The sequence below is a fragment of the Coregonus clupeaformis genome, chromosome 26 (genome assembly GCF_020615455.1).
Source record: "Coregonus clupeaformis isolate EN_2021a chromosome 26, ASM2061545v1, whole genome shotgun sequence".
Classification (NCBI taxonomy): Eukaryota; Metazoa; Chordata; class Actinopteri; order Salmoniformes; family Salmonidae; genus Coregonus; species Coregonus clupeaformis.
In genome coordinates this window covers 50,986,413-51,013,050 of record NC_059217.1, presented here as the reverse complement: position 1 = coordinate 51,013,050, position 26,638 = coordinate 50,986,413, and the positions used below count along the sequence as shown (strand labels likewise).

The 26,638-nt window shown below is 44.0% G+C and overlaps 1 protein-coding gene across 1 annotated transcript in view; it reads right to left on the bottom strand.

The window, feature by feature from the left end:
* LOC121537909 (neuroblast differentiation-associated protein AHNAK-like) overlaps positions 1-12,020 on the bottom strand; it is a 51,254-nt gene extending 39,234 nt beyond the window's left edge. Inside the window, 1 exon segment of the mRNA XM_045207657.1 lies at positions 11,680-12,020. The gene's annotated coding sequence lies outside the window, so the exon portion shown is untranslated.
* Positions 12,021-26,638: the final 14,618 nt, after the last annotated feature.

The window sequence follows — 26,638 nt, the reverse complement described above, 5'->3', positions numbered from 1 at the left end:
CACAGACAAGCTGTGTTTTTTTTAGTCTGCTCTCTCCTCCCCTGTTGTTGTATGCAGAACTCAAAGTCAAAGTTATAGTAATGGGTAAAAAGATGAAAAGCTTTCCTGGATTTCCGATTGGTAACTTAAGAAGCTGAAGTAGTTTGAGGATCAAACACAAACCTATGACGCATAACACAGCTACATCTGCAACAAACTGGATCTTAGCTAGATTTAGAGCTACGTATCGCTCCTGTGTTCAGCTTGTGCTTACCTGTTGCAGAAGAGCAGAAACCAGGCATGTCATAGCTACATGTTGTTGTCTATAGCGATAGCCACCGGTGAACTAGGAGTAAACAAGGGTCTGGTAACGGATCCAACAAGTGTTTATCTCTTAACTGACCACCCGGCCGCCAGTCATTTCAAACCCTCATTAAAGTCTTTCATCACAACACCACCAAGCTAAAAACCTCTTCCTATCCTACTGCTTTATTGTTGGCACAGCTAGCCGGTTTGGTTATTTCTGCCTGGTACTGAAATAGATAGGCCAGAGGTGATAAATGCCAAGCGATACGAGGTTGGGTCGTCGCTGTGTTTGCATAGAGAGACTCGGGGGGTTATGGCAGCTGTGTACACTAACAGACATCAGAGGTTTGTATTAATTTTCCTCCTGTCACGAGGGGGGAGATCAACAACATACGTAGTAGGGCTGACCCCAATTAGTCGACCGCCATGCACCTCCCAAATGTTGTCACAATGCGGAAGGGGCTCTGTATAGCTCCGTATTGACATGATCGGTTGATGGTAGGTGGGGGGCGGTACACACCGGATAAACCTTGGATTGACCAATGCGCCCAGATGCACTATACACGTCTCTCTCCAGAATGCGCCCTCTCCTGCCAATTTGTGCACATTCATTGTTTCATAACTTCTTTGTGTGAATTGTTTGTGTTTGATTGTTAGTGTGTATCAATTCCCCATTACATAAATCACCGGTAGTACATTTACCGTTAATTCCTATAATTTCTAATCTACAATGTTTGTTATTTTCGTTATGGTAATTTATTTTAATGCATTCAATATTATTATTCCAGTCTTCCTGTTCTCATTGTGGGAGTGGACACATTGTTTGCAGAGCACACAACCTGCTACACTTGTGAGAAACACATTTTGGTTTATTTCATTCCATTTACGAGTTTTGTCAATTTTAGTCATTGTCTTTTGTTTGGAGCGTTCCTGTCAATGTTGAGGAAGGAAGCGCACGCATAGAAGTAAGGCCTATAGGCTACCTGGCCTGCGCCCAAATGGAGGCATATAAATGTGCCCATTTGGGGATCTGATAGTATTTCTGATTGGCTTAACGCACCACCACTAATGAGCTGTGGAGCTTCTCAAAGTAATGTTTTCTTCACCTCAAAACAGCAAGTAAACAAAGTCTGTTTTTACATCCATTGAGAATGACAATAGTTCCTCAATGTATTTGAAAAATCTTTCCAGCTCTCTCCATTTTGATCACCACTCAGCGTGAAAGGGAAAAATGTCATGCTCTGATCCAGTGGAAACGTCAAAAATAGGCCTACCTGATTACTTCTTATTAGTGCTTGACTTGGACTGAAATAAGTTCCGGTATTCATTTTGGGTGCTGGCACTGTTTATATTTAGGTGCAGGAGCTCCACAGTACTTTTGAGCTAATATTCTATAAGAGGAACAGGAGCTCAAGCAGTAGAACATTTGAGTTGCCGGTACTCAGCTCCGGTGAATTCCTGCCCAAGTCAAGCACCGCTTCTCATCCCTTGCGCAAATAGCCTACAGCTGTGTCTGTTCTGAGCGCACTGGCGTGGGAAACTTTGAGGGCCCAGAATATTTATACATTGTTGCAAGCTTCGGGCTAATAAAGCTAATAGTTGATACAATGTTTTAAGTTCGTTGCAGACAGGCCATGTGTAGCCAATGTGATTTATAGGATATTTATTTTTATCAGGATATTTTCTACCTGCAGGCTGCAATGTTTTCGTTTGTTGTCTTTATGTAGGCTATTTTTAAACGTGGCAATATAAGTTACTTTTTAGATTTGAATCATTTTCATTTAGATTTTGGATAGAATGTTGATTAACCACATGACAATGATTTTGAGGTATGAAGACGTTATTATTAATTAAATTAAACTGTTTCACAAAAATGTTTTTTTCTTCCGGTTATCTAGATCTCTGGCGCCCTCTTGAGGCATTTGCCTTATCTAATCAAACCGTAAGCTTAAAGCATCAGACAAGCTCAATGCATATAGTTGATTTTATTAACTATATATGGAAAATACACGTTTAAAAATGTTGACCAATCGATTGGAACAGACGACTTTCGGTCGACCAAGATTTTTTTGGTCGGGGACAGCCCAAATACCTAGGTAAGACGGTTAGGCACAAGAATTCCAAAAATGTGGGTTCTGTCTGTAATCCATTCAATGAAGGAGATTCACATAAGATTTGGTTGACCTAATTTGCATTGATTGTTTTAATGTCTGTTTGGAAATGTTTTCTGACCAGATAAATGGCTCTTGTCAATGGTGCTATTAACATAGGAACATGTCAACCTTGACTTGCATTGACTTGTTACATGGACATCACACATTCAAAACACTGTGTACTACTGGTCGCACCTATGTGGTAAAGCTAACATCATTAGTCAAAGCAAGGCGACTGGAATAACAGTTAAAGAAATATTCTGAGAAGCGTGGGGAAACACCTTCACCTATCATACTACTGTTGTGGGAAACTAGCTCAAGGTCACTGCAAAACTAAGCTTAACAAATCTCAGGTAGGTTTAACCCAGAAAGGAAACAGTGTGGCCCCACACTACTGTTAACCATCACAAGCACAGCAGTACACACAGAGGAGCTGTGCTAGCTAGCTTGCTAAAGGGAGTGTGGGGCTGTGCGGGCTGGGCCCGGGAATTAGACTGACTAGAATAGATGCATCACAATACCATGTCGGCAATATTGATTGTACCTATGAGTGTACTGTCAAATTTCCATCATCTGATGGGCTTTTCCCCGTTCTAGTCAGTCAAACAAATATATTGATTTATATGTGCCTCCGGTCTTTTCACCATCTCAGCGCTAGCTTGTTTGCTAAAGGATCGGAGCAACGAGCTAGGCTTCAGGTCCCACCTCAGGCAGTGTTAAAAGAGCAACAGGCTAAAGGGCTAGGTGCTGTGCTGTGCTACGAGGCTGGGCCCCACCCTAGCCTCCAGTCCTGTCTCAGCGCTAGCAGTTAGCTTGCTAAGAGATTGGAGCAACAGGCTACGATGCTGGGCCCCACCCTAGCCTCCAGTCCTGTCTCAGCGCTAGCAGTTAGCTTGCTAAGAGATTGGAGCAACAGGCTACGATGCTGGGCCCGACCCTAGCCTCCAGTCCTGTCTCAGCGCTAGCAGTTAGCTTGCTAAGAGATTGGAGCAACAGGCTACGATGCTGGGCCCCACCCTAGCCTCCAGTCCTGTCTCAGCGCTAGCAGTTAGCTTGCTAAGAGATTGGAGCAACAGGCTACGATGCTGGGCCCCACCCTAGCCTCCAGTCCTGTCTCAGCGCTAGCAGTTAGCTTGCTAAGAGATTGGAGCAACAGGCTACGATGCTGGGCCCCACCCTAGCCTCCAGTCCTATCTCAGCGCTAGCAGTTAGCTTGCTAAGAGATTGGAGCAACAGGCTACGATGCTGGGCGGCCCCACCCTAGCCTCCAGTCCTGTCTCAGCGCTAGCAGTTAGCTTGCTAAGAGATTGGAGCAACAGGCTACGATGCTGGGCCCCACCCTAGCCTCCAGTCCTGTCTCAGCGCTAGCAGTTAGCTTGCTAAGAGATTGGAGCAACAGGCTACGATGCTGGGCCCCACCCTAGCCTCCAGTCCTGTCTCAGCGCTAGCAGTTAGCTTGCTAAGAGATTGAAGCAACAGGCTACGGGGCTGGGCTCCACCCTAGTCTCTCAGTGCTAGCTAGATTGCTAAAAGAGCAACCAATGGGCTAGGCAACAGGGCTGGGTGTTATGCTGCGCTCTACAGGGCTGAGCAGGCCCCACCCTGGGCTGGGTGTTATGCTGCGCTTTACAGGGCTGAGCAGGCCCCACCCTGGGCTGGGTGTTATGCTGCGCTTTACAGGGCTGAGCAGGCCCCACCCTGGGCTGGGTGTTATGCTGTGCTCTACAGGGCTCCAATCTACCACATTCCTTGATAGAGCTGTCAGGCCAGCTGGAACGGAGTCCAGTCTCTACTCTCCTCTCTCTCTCTCTCTCGCCCCCTCTCTCTCTCTCCCGCAGTGAATAACTCCAAAGAAATAACCTCCACTCACTCTACCAAGCCTCTCCGTGTGCTGCCTGCCGCCCAGAGCATGTCAGCACAGGTTTCAGCCACAAAACAGAATAACACTTTTTTGTTGTAATTATTATTACTTTTTTGGGGGGTTGGGTTGTGCAACTACAATCATTATCACTGAATGGATCTCTGTACATGATTGTACCAAGGAGCCGTATAGACTCTCCAGTTTGGTAAATACCTAGTGAGATAGTATTTTATCTGATAGAGGCAGTGAAAATGAATGCAACCAGAGAAGCAAAGGATCTGAAAGGATCAGTCAGTCAAGACAACAAAACAATGAAGGATAGATTGAAAGGTGATGGTGATAAGAACACTAAATCAAACAATGAAGTGTGAAACACTGGTGAGTGAGTGGCAAGATTTGGTTAAGGATCTATGGGCCCTGGTCAAAGGTAGTGCACTATAAAGGGAATAGGGTGCCATTTGGGACGCACACTTAGACAAAGGAGAATAGAGAAACTGAATTGTCCCAATGTTATCAAACAGAACTGTCTCAATGTTTTCCTCCTTACTCTATTGTGGGGGGGTAGTTACAAGCGAAGGGGTGGACAGATCAGCTGACAAAGCAACATTTGCTACCACTAACTGGCCTGACTGGTTTACAGACCAGAGAGAGAGAGAGAGAGAGAGAGACAGTAAATCTCAGTAAGACAAAAATAATAGTGTTCCAAAAAAGGTCCAGTTGCCAGGACCACAAATATAAATTCCATCTAGACACCATTACCCGAGAGCACACAAAAAACGATACATACCTCGGCCTAAACATCAGCGCCACAGGTAATTTCCACAAAGCTGTGAACGATCTGAGAGACAAGGCAAGAAGGGCCTTCTATGCCATCAAAAGGAACATAAAATTTGACATACCAATCAGGATCTGGCTAAAAATACTTGAATCAGTTATAGAACCCATTGCCATTTATGGTTGTGAGGTCTGGGGTCCGCTCACCAACCAAGAATTCACAAAATGGGACAAACACCAAATTGAGACTCTGCATGCAGAATTCTGCAAAAATATCCTCTGTGTACAACGAAAAACACAAAATAATGCATGCAGAGCAGAATTAGGCCGATACCCGCTAATTATCAAAATCCAGAAAAGAGCCGTTAAATTCTATAACCACTTAAAAGGAAGCGATTCCCAAACCTTCCATAACAAAGCCATCACCTACAGAGAGATGAACCAGGAGAAGAGTTCCTTAAGTAAGCTGGTCCTGATTTGGTTGGCTCTGTTCACAAACACAAACAGACCCCACAGAGCCCCAGGACAACAACAACAACACAATTAGACCCAACCAAATCATGTGAAAACAAAAAGAGAATTACTTGACACATTGGAAAGAATTAACAAAAAAACAGCGCAAACTAGAATGCTATTTGGCCCTAAACAGAGAGTACACAGTGGCAGAATACCTGACCACTGTGACTGACCCAAATTTAAGGAAAGCTTTGACTAGGTTCGATCCCCGGGACCACCAATACACAAAAATGTATGCACGCATGACTGTAAGTCGCTTTGGATAAAAGCGTCTGCTAAATGGCATATTATTATTATTATTATTACTATGTACAGACTCAGTGAGCATAGCCTTGCTATTGAGAAAGGCCGCCGTAGGCAGACCTGGCTCTCAAGAGAAGACAGGCTATGTGCACACTGCCCACAAAATGAGGTGGAAACTGAGCTGCACTTCCTAACCTCCTGCCAAATGTATGACCATATTAGAGACACATATTTCCCTCAGATTACAGAGATCCACAAAGAATTAGAAAACAAACCCAATTTTGATCAACTCCCTTATCTACTGGGTGAAAAACCACAGTGTGCCATCACAGTTGCAAGATTTGTGACCTGTTGCCACAAGAAAAGGGCAACCAGTGAAGAACAACCACCATTGTAAATACAACCCATATTTATGTTGATTTATTTTCCCATTTGTACTTTAACTATTTGCACAATGTTACAACACTGTATATAGACATAATATGACATTTGAAATGTCTTTATTCTTTTGAAACTTCTGAGTGTAATGTTTACTGTTAATATTTATTGTTTATTTCACTTTTGTTTACTATCTACTTCACTTGCTTTGGCAATGTTAACACACGTTTCCCATGTCAATAAAGCCCTTAAATTGAAATTGAATTGAGAGAGGTTTTGCATAAGCAAAGAGAAAAAGGTTTTAGATTGACAGAGGCAATAATGTGATTATTCTACAGTACATGGTGCATAACACCTCAAATCAAATAACATAACATTGATTAATAACTGAACTTGAAATTATTTATTACACTGATTTGCAAGTGGAATAGATCCTTTTATAGAAATTATTTACATTTAGTTTCCAACACGCATCAAAATACACCAACATCTAAGGACTGCATACAAGTATTGTTTTAAAAGAGTGCAAATAAGTATTGTGTTATTTATTCTGTATGTTGTTGTTGTCCGACCCAAAGTGAACACTGTTTATTGTTTGTGTGAATGTCACCAATGGCTAATGGTAATTACAGGCTAATATCACACCCTATTTAAATCTTAAAGTGATGGAGCTTTGGAAATCATCATTTAATACCTGAAATTCTATTACATTCTATAGTTATTGTTGACATGAATCATTATAACGTCTTCCAGTGACATGACATATTGATACATAGTGTGTAACACACTTGTAACCTTTTGACTTTTTTTGCAACTTTTCTGCACATTCTATAGGCTAGCGGTTTTTATTTCAGAGTACGAGAACAGCTGTGGTTGGAAACAAATGGGTTTTAACAAGCAAAGACAAGTGCTGAGAAGGAGGTAAGGAAATGACAGTTTAAAAAAACATGTGAGCCAGTCTCTGTAGCCAGACAATAACCTCAACAAAGCAAAATATATTTCTAAATGTACATTCCTCGCACTGCCACCCTGACATTTAGGCACTCCATTCCAAACAACGTGTTACGTACAGATGTAGGATCTTAATTTGACCAGTTTCTCACAGCAGGAAAATAATCCAGCAGCAACGGAAAATTTTAATTATTGTGTGGATTATAATTAAATTGACATTTTTTCTAAGCGTTGATAGATTTTTTTTTTGTTTAGTTAGGGCAGATCAAGTCTGACATTGTGGAAATTAAACCTTGAATACACTACAAGTTTGCATTTCCTGGTGTGCAGCAAATGTCCTGCAACAACAGGGTGATCAAATTAAGATCCTATACCTTTACACCATATGTCAACTCTAGTCAGAGCTGGAGAAAGGCAGTTGGAAGGTGGGGGGTGGCACGGTTGTACATATGCGAGGTTGTGTAAGGTTTACGGCGAGTGTACTGTAGGGGTTTTCTGTGTTAGTAGTTTTTTTGTAACTTCAGGTGTGTGTTCACTGTGGCCCATGTCTACTCCCCATCCTACACTTGCACATGAGATATAAAAAGCTTATCCCAGCAAGAACGTTTTAAAAATTGGGACTGTATGAATTGGGCTCCAAAAAACATTGCCTGATTTTATTAACAGGAAACATGCCGTAAAGTCTGTCTCTAAATGCACAGACAGAATAGTCGAGAGGAGAGAGTGGGTAGTGGCTCTCTCTGCAAATCTGTGTACAATCGCTCTGTCTGAAAGACAGTATTTTGCAATAATCGTTATCATGAACATTGCTACATTTCATTATGGCAAAATAAGTCCACGAGCCAAGCGATATTTTGAGATCTGCTTACAGTTCCACAGAGGGGGGGAAGAGAACACCACACTACCCAGCAGTTTCCCAAGTTGGGATCAATAACGTAGTACTGTACAACTTCTACTCTACACATCATCTACACACCAATTCAAACAGCTGTTGCTGCTTTAGTGCACCAGTTGTGAAATGTATGTGATAAATACAATAAAATAGGGTGGGATTAAAATGAGTTAAAGGTCTACAATCAGAACACCCAGGGACCAATCAGAGATTAATAGAAGTGTTTTAAAAAAAACTTTCGTTTTATAGGAATAAGTCCTCCCCTACACTCTCTCTCTCTCTCTCTCTCTCTCTCTCTCTCTCTCTCTCTCTCTCTCTCTCTCCCTCTCTCTCTCTCTCTCTCTCCCTCTCCCTCTCCCTCCCTCCCTCTCCCTCCCTCCCTCCCTCTCCCTCCCTCTCCTTCTCCCTCCCTCTCCCTGTCTCTCCCTCGCTCTCTCTAACGGATAAGGTCCTAAACGGCCCTGAATGGGACCGTGAGGAGGAAATGGGCTCTTTCCGTTTCACACTGGCACAGTGAGAATGCCACTCCTCTCCTCTGCTATCAACAGTTGGCAGGGGAAAGCTATGGGGGCAGGTTTGGTGGAGTATAATGATGAATGTTCTATGAATTCCATGTCCACTGGATTGATAGATTATGTGAATAAACAACGATACCCAGTTTGGGCTTGACAGGGGGTTGTCAAGAAAGGCTCTGTTCTAAATCTGTTGGCTGTGTAGTAATTTATTGCTTACTTTGTTCCAGTCAGTATTTCACACTTACTATATTCTCTGTTTTGAACAAGTACTACCATGTCAAATGAACTGTTCAAAACATTGAACACACAGACATAGGCTATACTTTTTTCCATACCATCACATTAAAAAAAGTGAACATTTAAAGGTCCAATGCAGTCAAAAACGTGATTTTCCTTTATTTTATATATATTTCCACACTGAGGTTGGAATAATACTGTGAAATTGTGAAAATTATGATAACACCCTTTTAGTGTAAGAGCTGTTTGAAAAGACCACCTGAAACTTCAGCCTGATTTGGTGGGATGGAGTTTTTGCCTGTCTGGTGACATCACCAGGTAGTAAATTAGTTAATAGACCAATAAGAATGAGAGTTCCAAACTTCTCTGCCAATAACAGCTAGTTTCAGTTTCTCCCCTCCCCACTCAGACCACTCCCAGACAGTCCTAGCTAAATTCTTGCTTGAGAAATTGCTCTTTGCTAAGAAGACATTTTATTATTTTTTGACCATTTTAATTTTAAACAATCACAGTAAGGTACTTAGTGTTTACCCAGAAATGATTTTGATATTGATATTATTATTTTTTTAAAGATTGCATTGGACTTGACTGACCATATGTAGGGCGGCAGGTAGCTTAGTGGTTAAGAGCGTTGTGCCAGTAACCGAAAGGTCGCTGGTTCTAATCCCCGAGCCGACTAGGTGAAAAATCTGTCGATGTGCCCTTGAGCAAGGCACTTAACCCTAATTGCTCCTGTAAGTCGCTCTGGATAAGAGCATCTACTAAAATGTAAATGTAATACAACCCTTTGCTAATCACTATTCATCTCCTCAACAGGAACAATTGGAGAACCGCTTGACATTTACAGCTTTAAGGCATTTTCTGTGAGTTGGCTGACTCTGGTGGCAGCCTGTGGCTAGTGTTCTCTGGGAGAGCGGCTTTCGTTTCCTTGCTGCTCTACAGAACAACGTCGGCCAGGGTGTGACAGAAGGAGGAAGGGAGAACTTTACAAAGCATAATGTCTGGGGGATCTAAATCGCTACATCTCTATCTATGTCTATTTGGATGGAGAAACACACAAGGTGGCTGTTAGGTTTTATTATATCTCTTCAAGGTTAATACACGCCTGAAGTTACAACAGCGTAGCTGTTCTGTTATTCAAACACATTCTGTATCTTCCCTTCTTAATGTTCTGAGCTCGATAAAACACCTCTTTCCCTCTGCATAAAACACCTCTTTCTCTCTGTGTAAAACACCTCTTTCTCTCTGTATAAAACACCTATTTCTCTCTGCATAAAACACATATTTCCCTCTGCATAAAATACCTCTTTCTCTCTGCATAAAACACATCTTTCCCTCTGCGCTGCAGAAGTCTTGATTATTTTCCCCTCTTCTCCTCAAACCTGGTTTCAATTAGTAAGTATTTCCAAACCACTACATTCCATTACCATACCCCGCCCCCGCCCCCACCCAACCCCCTCTCCCCCCTCTCCTCCCTCTCCCCCCTCTCCCCCTCTCCCTCCCTCTCCCCCTCTCCCCCCTCTCCCTCCCTCCCTCTCCCCCTCTCCCTCCCTCTCCCTCCCTCTCCCCCCTCTCCCTCCCCTCTCCCCCCTCTCCCCCCTCTCCCTCCCTCCCTCTCCCCCCTCTCCCCCTCTCCCTCCCTCTCCCCCCTCTCCCTCCCTCTCCCTCCCTCTCCCCCTCTCTCCTCCCTCTCCCCCTCTCCCCCCTCTCCCTCCCTCTCTCTCCACCCTGGTTAGAATCCCAGGATAAAACGAATCCAGTTAAAACTGCGAGTCAGGAGAAAGTCCCTAAAACTCCATCCATGTCAACACAGTTAAAACACACTTAAAACAGACGAAAACTGTTTTTTTGTAGTTGTTGTTTTTTGCTAAATTGGAAAGTACAGTTTCATTTATCACACACACTGTATACTTATATACTATATTAAAACCGTTACTATATTATACTCTGAAAACCGTTGTTTTTTCGTGAAGATGGGTTGGAAGTTGTTGTTCTAAAACTGCTGTACATGACTGTGTAATTATTTTCTCTCTCGCTGGGTGCGCCTCCCTGAACGAGGGAGAAAGAGGGAGGGAGGGAGGGAGGGACGGAGGGAGGGAGGGAGGGACGGAGGGAGGAGGTGAAAGAGTAGTAGTAAGTACAATCCACACGCAAGCCTGTAGGCTATCTTAAAAGGCTTTATTGGAAACTGCCTTTACTGATAGACATTTCTTAACAAACAATTACTCATAGTCACACAAACACTCGACTTGGTAGATTAGGAAGCAAATAGAAAAAATATAAATTAGCATGACAGGTTTTTAATCAAAGATGATATTTGGGCGTTGTCTTTGGACAACTTTTTTTTTTTTTCTTACTGAGTGCAGGGCGAGATTAGATTCGGATGATCAATATCCACGTTGCTGAGATGAAGTAACAACTGGACTAGGCTATACATCTGCATGGGGTTTTTATTTAAAATGTTGATAGATAGCATTAAGCACAATGGAACATAACAACCCCCCCCCAGCTTTATTTTGTGCGCAGTAAGAGAGAGTGAAATAAGAAGGGTGACCCAAGTCCCCGTTCATGTGGGTGGGGACACACACCCACTTCATCTCGTGTTGGAAATTACAGAACTTTGAACGAGAAAAAAAAGTAACACCATGGACCACCACCCTTCCTCTCAGTTAGTGCGGTGTTAGTGCGGTGAAAGACTACAATTCTTATTTTCAAAAACTTTATGTAAACGAACCTTAAACAGCACGATTGCCACGTCATTTAACAAATGCGTTACAACTTTGGGAGGTTACCAGATGTGATACCATCACCATAATACACTTTTTAAATAATCTAAATCAGAATTGTGACGACAGAAGTAAATGGTTGTTTTACCTATGAGCAGTCAGAGCTGCAACAACTTCAACACAGCAGTTTGAGCATCTTTGGCAGTGTCCTCTTCTCCTCCTCCGTCCCAGCAGTCGATAAAAGCAAGTCTTCCTCTTCCCAATCAAAAGTTATTTCTCTCTTCTAATCTTCCCAATCAAAAGTTATTTCTCTCTTCTAAAATACTTTTTTTTTTTTCTCTCTCTCTATCAACCCGAGTCTCCCTCGGTGTCCAGGGCGTTTTTCTCTCCCCTTCCTTCTTCTCACTCTCTCACCTAAGTAAGTTTTACCTTTTTTCTAGTGTGCGTGGCTGTTACTCCGCACTTTGCAGAATGGTTGGACATGCGAACTGGTACTGCTACTGGTCGTGGATAGAGGGTGGGAAGGGAGGGATATAGGGTGTAGAAGGGCGTGGCGGTGGGCTCCCTTTCTGGCTCTGCCCATCCAATGCAACCTGGAATCAGGGGTAGACATAACATAGTAAATAAAATCGGGGCACTCTAATTATGTTTCAACAAAAATATAAACGCAACATGCAACAATTACATTGATTTTACCGAGAGAGTTCATAGAAGGAAATAAGTCAATTGAAATAAATTTATTAGGCCCCTAATCTATGGATTTCACACGACTGTGCAGGGGCGCAGCCATGGGTGGGCCTGGGAGGGCATAAGCCCACTCACTTGGGAGCCAGTCCCACAAAAAGGGCTTTATTACAGACAGAAATACTCCTCTGTTTCATAAACTTTCCGGGTGGCTGGTCTCAGATGATCCCGCAGGTGAAGAAGCAGGATGTGGAGGTCCTGGGCTGGCGTGGTTCCACGTGGTCTGCGGTTGTGAGGCCAGTTGGACGTACTGCCAAATTCTATAAAACGACGTTGGAGGTGGCTTATGGTAGAGAAATGAACATTAAATTATCTGGCAACAGCTCTGGTGGACAGTCCTGCAGTCAGCATGCCAATTGCACGCTCCCTCAAAACTTGAGATATCTGTGGCATTGTGTTGTGTTGTCCCCAGCACAAGGTGTACCTGTGTAATGATCATGCTGTTTAATCAGCTTCTTGATATGCCACACCTGTCAGGTGGATGGATTGTCTTGGCAAAGGATAAATGCTCACTAACATGGATGTAAACAAATTTGTGCAAAACATTTGAGAGAAATAAGCTTTTTGTGCGTATGGAACATTTCTGGGATCTTTTATTTCAGCTCATGAAACATGGGACCAACACTTTACATGATGCATTTATATTTTTGTTCAGTATAGTATGTCATGTTACTTTGCAGACATTACAGTGAAATGCTTACTTACAGCCCTTAACAAACAGTGCATTTATTTTTAATAAAAAAGTAAAATAAAACAACAACAAAAAAGTGTTGAGAAAAAAAGAGCAGAAGTAAAATAAAATAACAGTAGGGAGGCTATATATACAGGGGGGTACCGGTGCAGAGTCAATGTGCGGGGGCACCGGCTAGTTGAGGTAGTTGAAGTAATATGTACATGTGGGTAGAGTTAAAGTGACTATGCATAAATAATTAACAGAGTAGCAGCAGCGTAAAAAGATGGGTTGGGGGGGCAGTGCAAATAGTTTGGGTAGCCATGATTAGCTGTTCAGTAGTCTTATGGCTTGGGGGTAGAAGCTGTTGAGAAGTCTTTTGGACCTAGACTTGGCTCTCCGGTACCGCTTGCCGTGCGGTAGCAGAGAGAACAGTCTATGACTAGGGTGGCTGGAGTCTTTGACAATTTTGAGGGCCTTCCTCTGACACCGCCTGGTATAGAGGTCCTGGATGGCAGGAAGCTTGGCCCCAGTGATGTACTGGGCCGTACGCACTACCCTCTGTAGTGCCTTGCGGTCGGAGGCTGAGCAGTTGCCATACCAGGCGGTGATGCAACCAGTCAGGATGCTCACGATGGTGCAGCTGTAGAATTTTTTGAGGATCTGAGGACCCATGCCAAATATTTTCAGTCTCCTGAGGGGGAATAGGCTTTGTCGTGCCCTCTTCACGACTGTCTTGGTGTGTTTGGACCAGGATAGTTCGTTGGTGATGTGGACACCAAGGAACTTGAAGCTCTCAACCTGTTAGGGTTAGGGGTTAAGGTTAGGGTTAAAGTTAGGGTTAAGGTTAGGGTTAAAGTTAAGGTTAGGGTTAAGGTTTGGGTTAAGATTTAGGAGTTAGGTTAAAGGGTTAAGGTTAGGGGAAGGGCTAGCTAATACGCTAAGAAGTAGCACAAGTATCTAAGAAGTAGTAGGTTGTTGCAACGTTGCTAATTAGCTAAAATGCTAAAGTTGTCCGTGATGAGATTGGATTACGCAACCTTTGGGTTGCTAGACATTCGCATTATATGCCCACCCATAAGTAACCTTCTGTCTTATGTAACCATACAAAAAATGATTTACATTTACTATGCTACGTCTAGTCTATGAGACCAGCCTGCCCAACGCAACAGTCATTTCACTGCTCCAATGACATGTAATAGAAAGCTTTTGCCGCAACCAAAATAATTGGTTAAAGGGGCAGTCCTTCATGGTCCAGTTATCCAAAGTAATACATTTGTAACAGAGTTTTAGAGAGCAGATAAACTCAGATAAATGTGTTTCAAATATAACTTTTGTCTCTTTGTCTTTGAAGAAATGCTCTCTCTTGTTTTTATATAAACTTTTGAAATAGTTTTTCTTTGACGCAATAGGAATTTAACAATATAGTCCTAACCTATTTATTAACAACATATAAAGTTGAAACTTTTTCCATTTGTGAAGGAGCTTTGGTTGAAACTCAGCAGGGGCAATTGTATTGCTTTGAATGACTGTCCAACTTTGTTCTCTAAAATTCAAGAGATCCATTCAAAACATGAAACAACCCTTTGGTTATGATATATTATAAGTGTCCCAAATGGGACCCTATTCATATAAGGGCACCAGTCCTGGTCAAAAGTAGTGCACTATTAAGGGAACAGGTAGCCTAGTGGTTAGAGTGTTGGGACCAGTAACCGAAGGTGAAAAATCTGTCCATGTGCCCTTGGGCAAGGCACTTAAACCAAAGTTGCATCCCAGCTCTGTCACCCAATACTGTTATTCATGCCAGAGCAAACGCTACACTGTATAATTTCACCCTCATTGCTAGCTGTATTGCTTGCTCATTTTTTTTTTTGTGCTAGTCTCGCGGCAGCAAGACACATCATTATACATCTCGTCTTTGTTACTAGCAATTAAGTCAAATACTTCTCAAATGGCACCCTATTCCCTATATAGTGCACTACTTTTTGTCCAGAGCACCACTACACGGGGAATAGGGTGTCATTTGGGACGTACCCATGCAGGGCGTTGTCTAACTTGGTTCCAGGTAGGCTTCTCTTTCAGCAGTTATTGTCCTGGCCTGAAATGCACAGGATCAGTAGGCATGGAGAGAAGGTTGTTCTATCAAAAAAGGTTATGTTTTGTTTTTCATGTGAGGCAGAATATGGAAGTGAATAACAGAGTCAGAACAATATGCCGATCCAACAGAATTAACATCTGAGAGTTTTGGAGACGGTGATTTCAGATGAGGTGACTGCATTATGCTACTCCGATATTGGCCTTTTTGTCCCTTGAACCGCAAGTCACACTGAATTGAACTGTGTGTGTGTGTGTGTGTGTGTGTGAGGGTGTGGGTGTGGGTGTGTTTGTGTCTGCAGAGCATGGGTCCTTGCACGTAGGTGTGTGTATGCGGGCGTGCACGTGTAGGTGCGTGTGCTTGCCAAAGCTCTCATACCCCAGGACATGTCACACCCATATTGACTGAGGAGAAACAGCAAACAGTCAGATGTAGAGAGAGAGGGTGGAGAGATAGAGTGAGTGAGAGAGAGAGAGAGAGAGAGAGAGAGAGAGAGAGAGAGAGAGAGAGAGAGAGAGAGAGAGAGAGACAGACAGAGAGAGAGAGAGAGAGAGGGAGAGAGAGAGGGAGAGAGAGAGGAAGAACAGGAAGTGGAAACTGGTCCCGTGTGTCTGTGTAAGGAAGAACAGGAAGTGGAGACTGGTCCTGTGTGTCTTTGTAAGGAAGAACAGGAAGTGGAAACTGGTCCTTTGTGTCTGTTTAAGGAAGAGCAGGAAGTGGAAACTGATCCTGTGTGTCTGTGTAAGGAAGAACAGGAAGTGGAAACCGGTCCTGTGTGTCTGTGTAAGGAAGAACAGGAAGTGGACACTGGTCCTGTGTGTCTGTGTAAGGAAGAACAGGAAGTGGACACTGGTCCTGTGTGTCTGTGTAAGGAAGAACAGGGAGTGGCAGCACAATACTTTGAGTCAAGAAGACAACTCTGATTTGGCCTGCGTCCCAAATGGCACCCTATTCCATATTTATATAGTGCACTACATTTGACCAGAGCCATATGGACCCTATGGACCCTGGTCGAAAGTAGTGCACTATATAGGGAAAAGGGTGCCATTTGGGATGCAGTTTTAGTCTCAGGTTAGGGAACACACAGGGAAGTGGAGTGCAGCTGTACTAAAGACGTTGGCTGTTTTCTTTAGAAGTAGCCTGTCTATTCATGTGGAGATGATAGTGGAGAGCAAGGGGAGAGCTCATCATAAACTTCTGTATAGGTTAAGGAGGTCCTAAAGTTCTCAGAAGGAATGTCTGTTCCTCTCTAGGAACAGAGGAATCCCCAAAAATGCATATATTTTATACATCAAACAAATTTAGACCCCTTGACTTTTTCCACATTTTGTTACATTACGGCCTTATTCTAAAATTGATTAAATATTTTTTTTAATCAGCAATCTACACACAATACCCCATAATGACAAAGTGAAAACAGGTTTTATGAAATGTTTGCTAATGTATAAAAAATTTAAACAGAAATACCTTGTAAGTATTCAGACCCTTTGCTATGAGACTCGAAATTGAGCTCAGGTGCATCCTATTTCCATTGATCATACTTGAGATGTTTCTACAACTTGATTGGTCGACCTGTGGTAAATTATATTGATTGGACATGATTTGGAAAGGCACACACCTGTCTATATAAGGTCCCACAGTTGACAGTGCATGTCAGAGCAAAAACCAAGCCATGAGGTCAAAGGAATTGTCTGTAGAGCTCCGAGACAGGATTGTGTCGAGGCACAGATCTGGGGAAGGGTACCAAAAAATGTCTGAAGCATTGAAGGTCCCCAAGAGCACAGTGGCCTCCATGATTCTTAAATGGAAGAAGTTTGGAACCACCAAGACTCTTCCTAGAGCTGGCCGCCCGGCCAAACTGAGCAATCAGGGGAGAAGGGCCTTGGTCAGGGAGGTGACCAAGAACCCAATGGTCACTATGACAGAGCTCTAGAGTTCCTCTGTGGAGATGGGAGAACCTTCCAGAAGGACAACCATCTCTGCAGCACTCCACCAATTAGGCCTTTATGGTAGAGTGGCCAGACGGAAGCCACTCCTCAGTAAAAGGCACATTACAGCCCGCTTGGAGTTTGCCAAAAAGGCACCTAAAGACTCTCAGACCATGAGAAACAAGATTCTCTGGTCTGATGAAACAAAGATTGAACTCTTTGGCCTGAATGCCAAGCGTCAGGTCTGGAGGAAACCTGGCATCATCCCTACGGTGAATCATGGTGGCGGCAGCATCATGCTGTGGGGATGTTTTTCAGCGGCAGGGACTGGGAGACTAGTCAGGATCGAGGGAAAGATGAACGGAGCAAAGTACAGAGAGATCCTTGATGAAAATCTGTTTCAGAGTGCACAGGACCTCAGACTGGGTTGAAGGTTCACCTTCCAACAGGACAACGACCCTAAGCACACAGCCAAGACAAAGCAGGAGTGGCTTCGGGACAAGTCTCTGAATGTCCTTGAGTGGCCCAGCCAGAGCCCGGACTTGAACCCGATCGAACATCTCTGGAGAGACCTGAAAATAGCTGTGCAGCAATGCTCCCCATCCAACCTGAGAGAGCTTGAGAGGATCTGCAGAGAATAATGGGAAAAATACAGATACAGGTGTGCCAAGCTTGTAGCATCATACACAAGAAGACTCGAGGCTGTAATCGCTGACAAAGGTGTTTCAACAAAGTACAGAGTAAAGGGTCTGAATACTTATGTAAATGTGATATTTCAGTTTTTTATTTTTAACACATTTGCAAAAATTCTAAAAACCAGTTTTTGCTTTGTCATTATGGGGTACTGTGTGTAGATTGATGAGGGGGAAAAAACAATTTAATCAATTTTAGAATAAGGCTGTAACGTAACAAAATGTGGAAAAAGTCAAGGGGTCTGAATACTTTCCCAATACACTTTACATGATGTTTGAAAGTAGGCACTTTTCTATTTGGGCATGTCATGCTCACACAGATTGTTTAGCAAAATTAGAAACATGTTTTGAATTAAACTTTCAACTAACATTTTGTTTTAATCACACACAATCATATAATCATAATCAAGTCAGAAAACTCCAGCAGCAGATACAGTATATGGTTGTACTTCAGAAACGTATGCTGCACCTGCACCTGTTTACCTGAGCACCTGTTCGACTCACTGCCACTTGGGCGTGGTCCACTTCGAAAGACCAGTTGCATGTGTTAATATTCTCTGCCGAGTCTGACTAACACTTTGTCATGCTCAGTGACTCACAATGCCACAAATCATTGAGTAATGAAATGCAGCTAAACTCTGTACATTTCTAAATGCCTTCCCATCTGCGTCTACTCTTCAGTTTCTCAACCGCTCTTTGCCTTTTTTTGCGAAACATAAGGAATGTGTCAGTGGTTGAATGGTAGGATGTGTAGGAAGCATGGGTGTGTTTCCTGGTGAATGTGCTGTAGTGTAGGTGTGTCTGCCTGGGCGACCTGCCTGTGTGAACCAGTGCAAATAGCTGGGGCTGCAGTCACCGTGAGTCAGAGGGTCCGTCCCAAATGGCACCCTATTCCCTATATAGTGCACTACTTCCTCCTATGGGCTCTGGTCAAAAGTAGTGCACTATATAGGGAATAGGGTGTAATTTCGGACGCTTCCAGAGCCCCGCATGACTACATAGGATGTGTTTTAGGATTAGAAGAGAGGGATGTGTGTGTGTGTGTGTGTGTGTGGACAGATCTCCAAACCCATTTACAAAACAATCTTGAGCAGCCAAATACGATAAGACAGATAAACTTGAACATCTTCATCCAGATGCTTTCCATCAGTTCAAACAAGAAGGTCCACATGCCAATAGTGAAAAGAAAACACTGAAACCCAGATGATGATAGTCAACTGGAATTCCAATCCTACGATTGGACAATACAAGCAGTGTGCTTAGTAGAGAATAGCCAGCCTCTTGTCTGTTTCATTTTTTCATGAGATCAGTTGATAGATCATGGGGTAGTATTTGTGATACGCCAGGCCTGCTCCTCAGTGTAACCTTAGGATGTTGTGCTGTTGTCTTCACTGTAACCTTAGGATGTTGTGCTGTTGTCTTCAGTGTAACCTTAGGATGTTGTGCTGTTGTCTTCACTGTAACCTTAGGATGTTGTGCTGTTGTCTTCAGTGTAACCTTAGTATGTTGTGTTGTTAGTTGCAAATGTATAAAATAAAAGAAACTGAAATATAACCTTTACATAAGTATTCAGACCCTTTTCTCAGTACTAGGTTGAAGCACCTTTGGCAGCGATTACAGCCTTGAGTCTTCTTGGGTATGACACTACAAGCTTGGCACACCTGTATTTGGGGAGTTTCTCCCATTCTTCTCTGTAGATCCTCTCAAGCTCTCTCAGGTTGGATGGGGAGCGTCGCTGGATGGCTATTTTCAGGTCTCTCCAGAGATGTTTGATCAGGTTCAAGTCCGGGCTCTGGCTGGGCCACTCAAGGACATTCAGAGAATTGTCCCAAAGCCACTCCTGCGTTGTCTTGGCTGTGTGCTTAGTGTTGTTGTCTTGTTGGAAGGTGAACCTTTGCCCCAGTATGAGGTCCTGAGCGCTCTGGACCAGGTTTTCATCAAGGATCTCTCTGTACTTTGTTCCATTCATCTTTCCCTCGATCCTGACTAGTCTCCCAGTCCATGCCACTGAAAAACATCCCCACAGCATGATGCTTCCACCACTATGCTTCACAGTAGGGATGGTGTCAGGTTTCCTCCAGATGTGACGCTTGGCATTCAGGCCAAATAGTTCAATCTTTGTTTCATCAGACCAGAGAATCTTGTTTCTCATGGTCTGAGAGTCTTTAGGTACCTTTTGGCAAACTCCAAGCAGGCTGTCATGTGACTTTTACTGAGGAGTGGCTTCCGTCTGGCCACTCTACCATAAAGGCCTGATTGGTGTAGTGCTGCAGTGATGGTTGTCCTTCTGGAAGTTTCTCCCATCTCCACAGAGGAACTCTAGAGCTCTGTCAGAGTGACCATCGGGTTCTTGGTCACCTCCCTGACCAAGGCCCTTCTCCCTCGATTGCTCAGTTTGGATGGGCGGCCAGCTCTAGGAAGAGTCCTGGTGGTTCCAAACTTCTTCCATTTAAGAATCATGGAGGCCACTGTGTTCTTGGGGACATTCAATGCTGCAGACATTTTTTGGTACCCTTCCCCAGATCTGTGCCTCGACACAATCCTGTCTCGGAGCTCTACAGACAATTCCTTTGACCTCATGGCTTGGTTTTTGCTCTTACATGCACTGTCAACTGTGGGACATTATACTATATAGACAGGTGTGTGCCTTTCCAAATCATGTCCAATCAATTGAATGTATCACAGGTGGACTCCAATCAAGTTGTAGAAACATTTCAAGGATGATCAACGGAAACAGGCTGCACCTGAGCTCAATTTTGAGTCTCATAGCAAAGGGTCTGAATACTTATAAGGTATTTCTGTTTTTTATTTTTTATACATTTGCAAACATTTCTAAAAACCTGTTTTTGCTTTGTCATTATGGGGCTTTGTGTGTAGATTGATGAGGGAAAATAATAATTTAATCAATTTTAGAATAAGGCTGTAACGTAACAAAATGTGGAATGGGTCAAGGGTTCTGAATACCTTGCGAATACACTGTACATGTATCTCTGGATTGAATGGGATCCTATGGGCAAACGGCATAACACAATATGCCTATAAAGTATCTAAATATGTTAGATATTGTCACGCTCTGGCTCCGGGACTGTGTATTTTGAGCCAGGGTGTGTTCATTTTGGTTGTGTTTCATTGTTTGGTCGTGTGACTCCCAATCAGTGGTAACGAGTGTCAGCTGTCGGCTCGTTATCTCTGATTGGGAGCCATATTTAAACTGTCAGTGTTCACCTTAGTGTTGTGGGTTTTTGTTCCTTGTCAGTCATTGTAACGGAGGAATTCACGTTTCGTCATTGTTTATTGTTTTCGTGTTTAGGCTTTAATTTAATAAAGTCATGTTCACCTTCAACGCTGCGCATTGGTCCTCCTCATTAGACGATCGTGACAAAAAAAAACACCACGATGGGACCAAGCAGCGTGTCCAGGAGCCGTCGCCAGGGAGATCCCTCACAGATCTCCTTCGCCTCCTGGACTGGGTCAAGCCGAGTGAGGAGGAGAAGGGCTTGACACTATGGCAGAAGGGCGAGAGGCTGGCGGGGGATATGGAGACCTGGTCCACGGGTAGGAGAGACGCCCCGAAAAATTTTAGGGGGGGGCTCACGACGTCGGACCAGCAGGAGGCCGCGATAGAGCGGTCCAGTGGGTTGCCGGAGAAGGCCGCCGGGTTACGGGGGCCACTGGTCGAAGAGGGGATGGAGGAAGTAGAGGCACGGCGAGAGGTACTGGCGTGTGTTGCCAGTCCGGTCCGGCCCGTTCCAGATCCCGGTGTAGGACCAGTGGTGTGTGTCCCCAGTACAGTCCGGCCCATCCAAGCTTCCCGCACCAAGCCAGTGGTGTGCGTCGTCAGCCCGGCTCTGCCCGTGCCTGCTCTCCGCATCAAGCCTGTGGTGCGTCTCGTCAGCCCGGCTCTGCCCGTTCCTGCTCTCCGCACCAGGTCTGTGGTGCGCGTCGCCAGCCCAGTCCGGCCCGTTCCTGCTACTCGCAACAAGCCAAGGGTGCGAGTCGTCAGCCGGATTCAGCCCATTCCTGCTACTCGCACCAAGCCAAGGGTGCGAGTCGTCAGCCGGATTCAGCCCATTCCTGCTACTCGCACCAAGCCAAGGGTGCGAGTCGTCAGCCGGATTCAGCCCATTCCTGCTACTCGCACCAAGCCAGGGATGCGAGTCTTCAGCCTGGTGAGGCCTGTTCCGGCTCCACGCACCATGCAAAGGGTGCGTATCGTCTGCCAGGTCCGGTCCATTCCTGCCTCACGCGCCAAGCCAGGGGTGCGCGTCGGCAGTCCTGATCCAGCTAACTGGGTCAGATCGGACTGGGGACACTGCGGGGGGGATTGTAGTAGGGTGGTGGTCAAGCCCGGAGCCGGAGCCGCCTCCGAGGAGCAATACCCACCCAGCCCTTCCCTATTTGGGGTGTAGGCGCGGTCGGAGTCCGCGCCTTTAGGGGGTACTGTCACGCTCTGGCTCCGGGACTGTGTATTTTGAGCCAGGGTGTGTTCATTTTGGTTGTGTTTCATTGTTTGGTCGTGTGACTCCCAATCAGTGGTAACGAGTGTCAGCTGTCGGCTCGTTATCTCTGATTGGGAGCCATATTTAAACTGTCAGTGTTCACCTTAGTGTTGTGGGTTTTTGTTCCTTGTCAGTCATTGTAACGGAGGACTTCACGTTTCGTCATTGTTTATTGTTTTCGTGTTTAGGCTTTAATTTAATAAAGTCATGTTCACCTTCAACGCTGCGCATTGGTCCTCCTCATTAGACGATCGTGACAGATATGGACCAAAAACTGTCTTTAGATGTTAAACAACAGTATAGGTAAGTGTGAAAACAGGTACACATGTCAAAATTGGGGATATCCTAATTTAAGTGGTGGGGTTGCTCTTTGCTGAAACACAAACTGCTGATTGTGGCTTAGAGTAAGTTAAATGGATTTACACCATCTTGACAAACCCTACTTAAACAAATACCTGTTGTTTTACAAAAAAATCTACACAATAGGTTTAAAGAGTGGTCCTAGTAAATAAATAAAGTTACCAGCACAACACACCCATTGACTATACATTAGAATTAGCTAATTATCATTACCGAAATTAAAGGTTCTCATTACCGAAACGGACCTAAAAATGACACGGAAATGAGAAATCTGTGTTTCGGTAATGAGAGGCCCTTAGCTCAATCTGCAAATAATAGGAGACAGCCATTATGAGTCAGCAAATAATTGACCATTTCACTATTGCCCATTCATGCCTCCATGTTGGTAAGGTAAAGATTCTCTGCCTTTTGCCTAATTTGAGCTTTTTTTGCCATTTCAGTAATGAGAAGACCAAGTGGGGTAAAGGGGGAGTTGGAGAATAAGAACCTCATTCTGAAGGAATATAAACAAATACATGAACTTAACTTGTGCTCATCTAAGGACTACCCCTCTAGATGATGCATCATGGGTGAATAAAACTTAATTTAAAAAATGAATTAAGCAATTAACATCCCATCATGCTTAGGGTCATGTATAAAAATGCTGGGCAGGCCATTATTTTGGCTACCGTGACTATGCCCCCCGTAGGATGACAATGCCCCCATCCACAGGGCACGAGTGGTCACTGAATGGTTTGATGAGCATGATAACGATGTAAACCCTATGCCATGGCCGTCTCAGTCACCAGATCTCAACCCAATTCAACACTCCTGAGTGGCGCAGTGGTCTAAGGCACTGCATCGCAGTGCTAACTGTGCCACTAGAGATCCTGGTTCGAATCCAGGCTCTGTCGCAGCCGGCCGCGACCGGGAGACTCATGGGCGGCGCACAATTGGCCCAGGGTTGGGGAGGGAATGGCCGGCAGGGATGTAGCTCAGTTGATAGAGCATGGTGTTTGCAACGCCAGGGTTGTGGGTTCGATTCCCACGGGGGGCCAGTATAAAAAATAAAAAAATGTATTCACTAACTGTAAGTTGCTCTGGATAAGGGCGTCTGCTAAATGACTGTAAATGTAAAAACACTTATGGGAGATTCTGGAGCGGCGCCTGAGACAGTCTTTACCACCACCATCAACAAAACACCAAACGAAGAAATGTATAGTTGGGAGAACGGTGTCGCATCCCTCCAATAGAGTTCCAGACACTTGTAGAATCTACGCCAAGGTGCATTGAAGCTCTTCCGGCTCGTGGTGGCCCAACGCCCTATTAAGATGCTTTATGTTGGGGTTTCTGTTATTTTGGCAGTTACCTGTACAGTACGTCATTGTACTCGTTGTAGTGAGTCTTGTGTGGATTTCAGAGAAACAGTACTCTTTGTCATATCCGTTTCAATCAGCTATAGGCACAATAACTGTGGGGTTTCTGATATTGTTTGGTCTAAATAAAGAAATGCAAGATCCACGTGTCATTGCCAGAGGAATGTCACTGACCTATCTATTCCAACGAGTAAAGGGTTTTGGAGGATTACGAGATCAATCTTTTGCGTTCACTCTCAACAAGTACCCTAACCACTGATACACTGCTTTCTGTTTGATTTAAGTTCCAGTCATTGTGTTTCTGTAATGTGTCAATCATTGTCAAACAAAATGCTGTCGGGTTTAATCTGATGATCCGCATCCCAAATGGCACCCTATTCCCTATATAGTGCACTAGTTTTGACCAGAGCTGCTATGAAACCTGGTCAAATGTAGTGCACTATTAAGGGAATAGGGTGCCATTTGGGATGCAGTCATGGTAATCATGATATGGGACAAGCAACAGTTACTGTAGGTCAGGAGGGCAGAGTTATCAGACACCAAAATCCCTCCATGGTTAACCACCGAACATGTAGTGTAAAAAACTAAAACAGACAAAAACCAGCGATGACAGCGAGAAACATTGATACATCTTGCAACACGCATATCATAGATAACATAACAACAGCCTGATTTCCGTGGTTGCCATAGTTACTTTGTCATTTTTTGATGATGGGATGTTTTCGGGATTTCCCCACCACACTCACATGATTCAGACAGTCAGGCAAAGCCTTCCCCAGAGCCTCCCCGCCCCCTGTGCTCCCTTCTTCTTCTTCTTCTTCTTCTTCTTCTTCTTCTTCTTCTACAGAGAGTTAAAGAAAGAAAACAGGGAATGAGAGACAGATTGAACTGTGGTTTCCACTGCCAGTTGTGAGTCACGAACACGAGGGAGGGACAGAGAGGAGGCTGAAAAAAAAGAAAGACTATTCTGGGATGGTTGGCTGCTATAGCAACATAATAAGCAAGGGGGCAGGTTATTGCAGGGATGTTTCCATAGCAATGCCCTGTGTGTGTATATAAATATCGGATGCCAAAAAAGAGGTTGTAAGTGCTGTAACAAACTATGCAGAAATGAAGTGCAGTCAAAAGAAAGTTTATTTATACTATTATTGCGTGGTGAATAGATAGTTTGTCTATAGGACTTGAGAATATGTCCCGGTACTTTGAGCTTTTCCCGGGATTACCCTCTCATAGCTAACAGCTTTGACGTGTTACGTCTTGTCGTGGCCGACCACAGCACTGAAAAAAATCAACCACCCTCCAATTAGGGAATAGAGTTACCGCTGTTTAACTCAGCACTTTGCTCAAGGTGCGTAACACTCCACAACTCCACCTAGAATTTCAACAGCCAGCGGAGAAGTTGATGAATCCCTTTATTTGCTACTTTAAGGATAAAAGACAATGATAGTTTTAGCGTTATCTGAGGTGTCACATCAGTAACACGGTACCTTCTATTCACAGATAAACCGCTGTGTTTCGAGCCATTGTGTATGCCCGAGCCATTGTTCTTAGAGTCAGGTTTTTACTATTGTGTGTGATAAAAAAAAAACTAAAAAAACACTTTGCAACAGTTTGGTGTAGCCCTCGTCGATCCTCTGTTCGCTTTTTACTCAGACAGATACCTTCCCGTGAGCTCCACATTCCTCTAATAGTTGGAAATGTTCCAGAAGTCCAACACTGCAGTGTGGCAATGACTCCTGTTGAAAGTAGGTGGTGTTGCAATAATATCTGTTGAGAGAGTGTGCTAAACCAGACTAAGCCGCCTTCGTCTAATTGACTCAGACGTAGGAGTCATTTGGACACTACCCCTCGGTAGCTAGACTCACCTTAAACAAAACAAGTCCAAAATACACCAAGAAGGGTACCCTGGTTTTACCTGAGTCTGTCTTGAGTGTATTTGGGTCAAACAGTGAGCTCACTACCACTCCCCTCTGCCCTCCCTCAGGCCTCGCCAGAGAAACCTGTATTGAGAAGTATTTAATGTAAGCTATGGCATTTATCTATTTCAGAACAGACTCTGAGACACATGCTATTTACACACGTCACATTTACTGTTTCTCGTTGTTTAATCAATATCAAATCAGAGATATCTTGTAGATTTTGGCGAAACAGTTAATGTGACGTGTGTAGTTCTCGACTGAGCCTGCGACTTTAGTGAGCATTGGCTTCAACGCTCCACCTCCCAACTTTGGAAATATGAGCCTCAGGAACTATGGGGTCTCATATACAAAAATGCAGGGGCTGCCTGTCTGTTTTTCTCTCTCTCTCTCTCTCTCTCTCTCTCTCTCTCTCTCTCTCTCTCTCTCTCTCTCTCTCTCTCTCTCTCTCTCTCGCTCTCTCTCTCTCTCTCTCTGTCTCTCTGTCTCTCTCTCTCTCTCTCTCTCTCTCTCTCTCTCTCTCTCTCTCTCTCTCCTTTCTGGTATGTAGCAATGACATACTGTGTTCTCTCTTCTGTTCTCTTCGCTCTTTCTCTCACACAGTCCTACAGAGCAGCTAGAACGATATACAGTCGTTGCCAAAAATATTGGCACCCTTGCACTTTTTTCTAGTAACTCACAATTTTCCCTAAAAATAAGTTGAAATTGACCAAGGTGTTTGGTCTCCACAATTCTTTATTGCACTGTTAATATTACAGAACGTTTGTTTTTGATTCAGAAAATAAACAGAAATGGCATTGACAAAATTATTGACATCCTAGACTTAATATTTGGTAGCACAGCCTTTG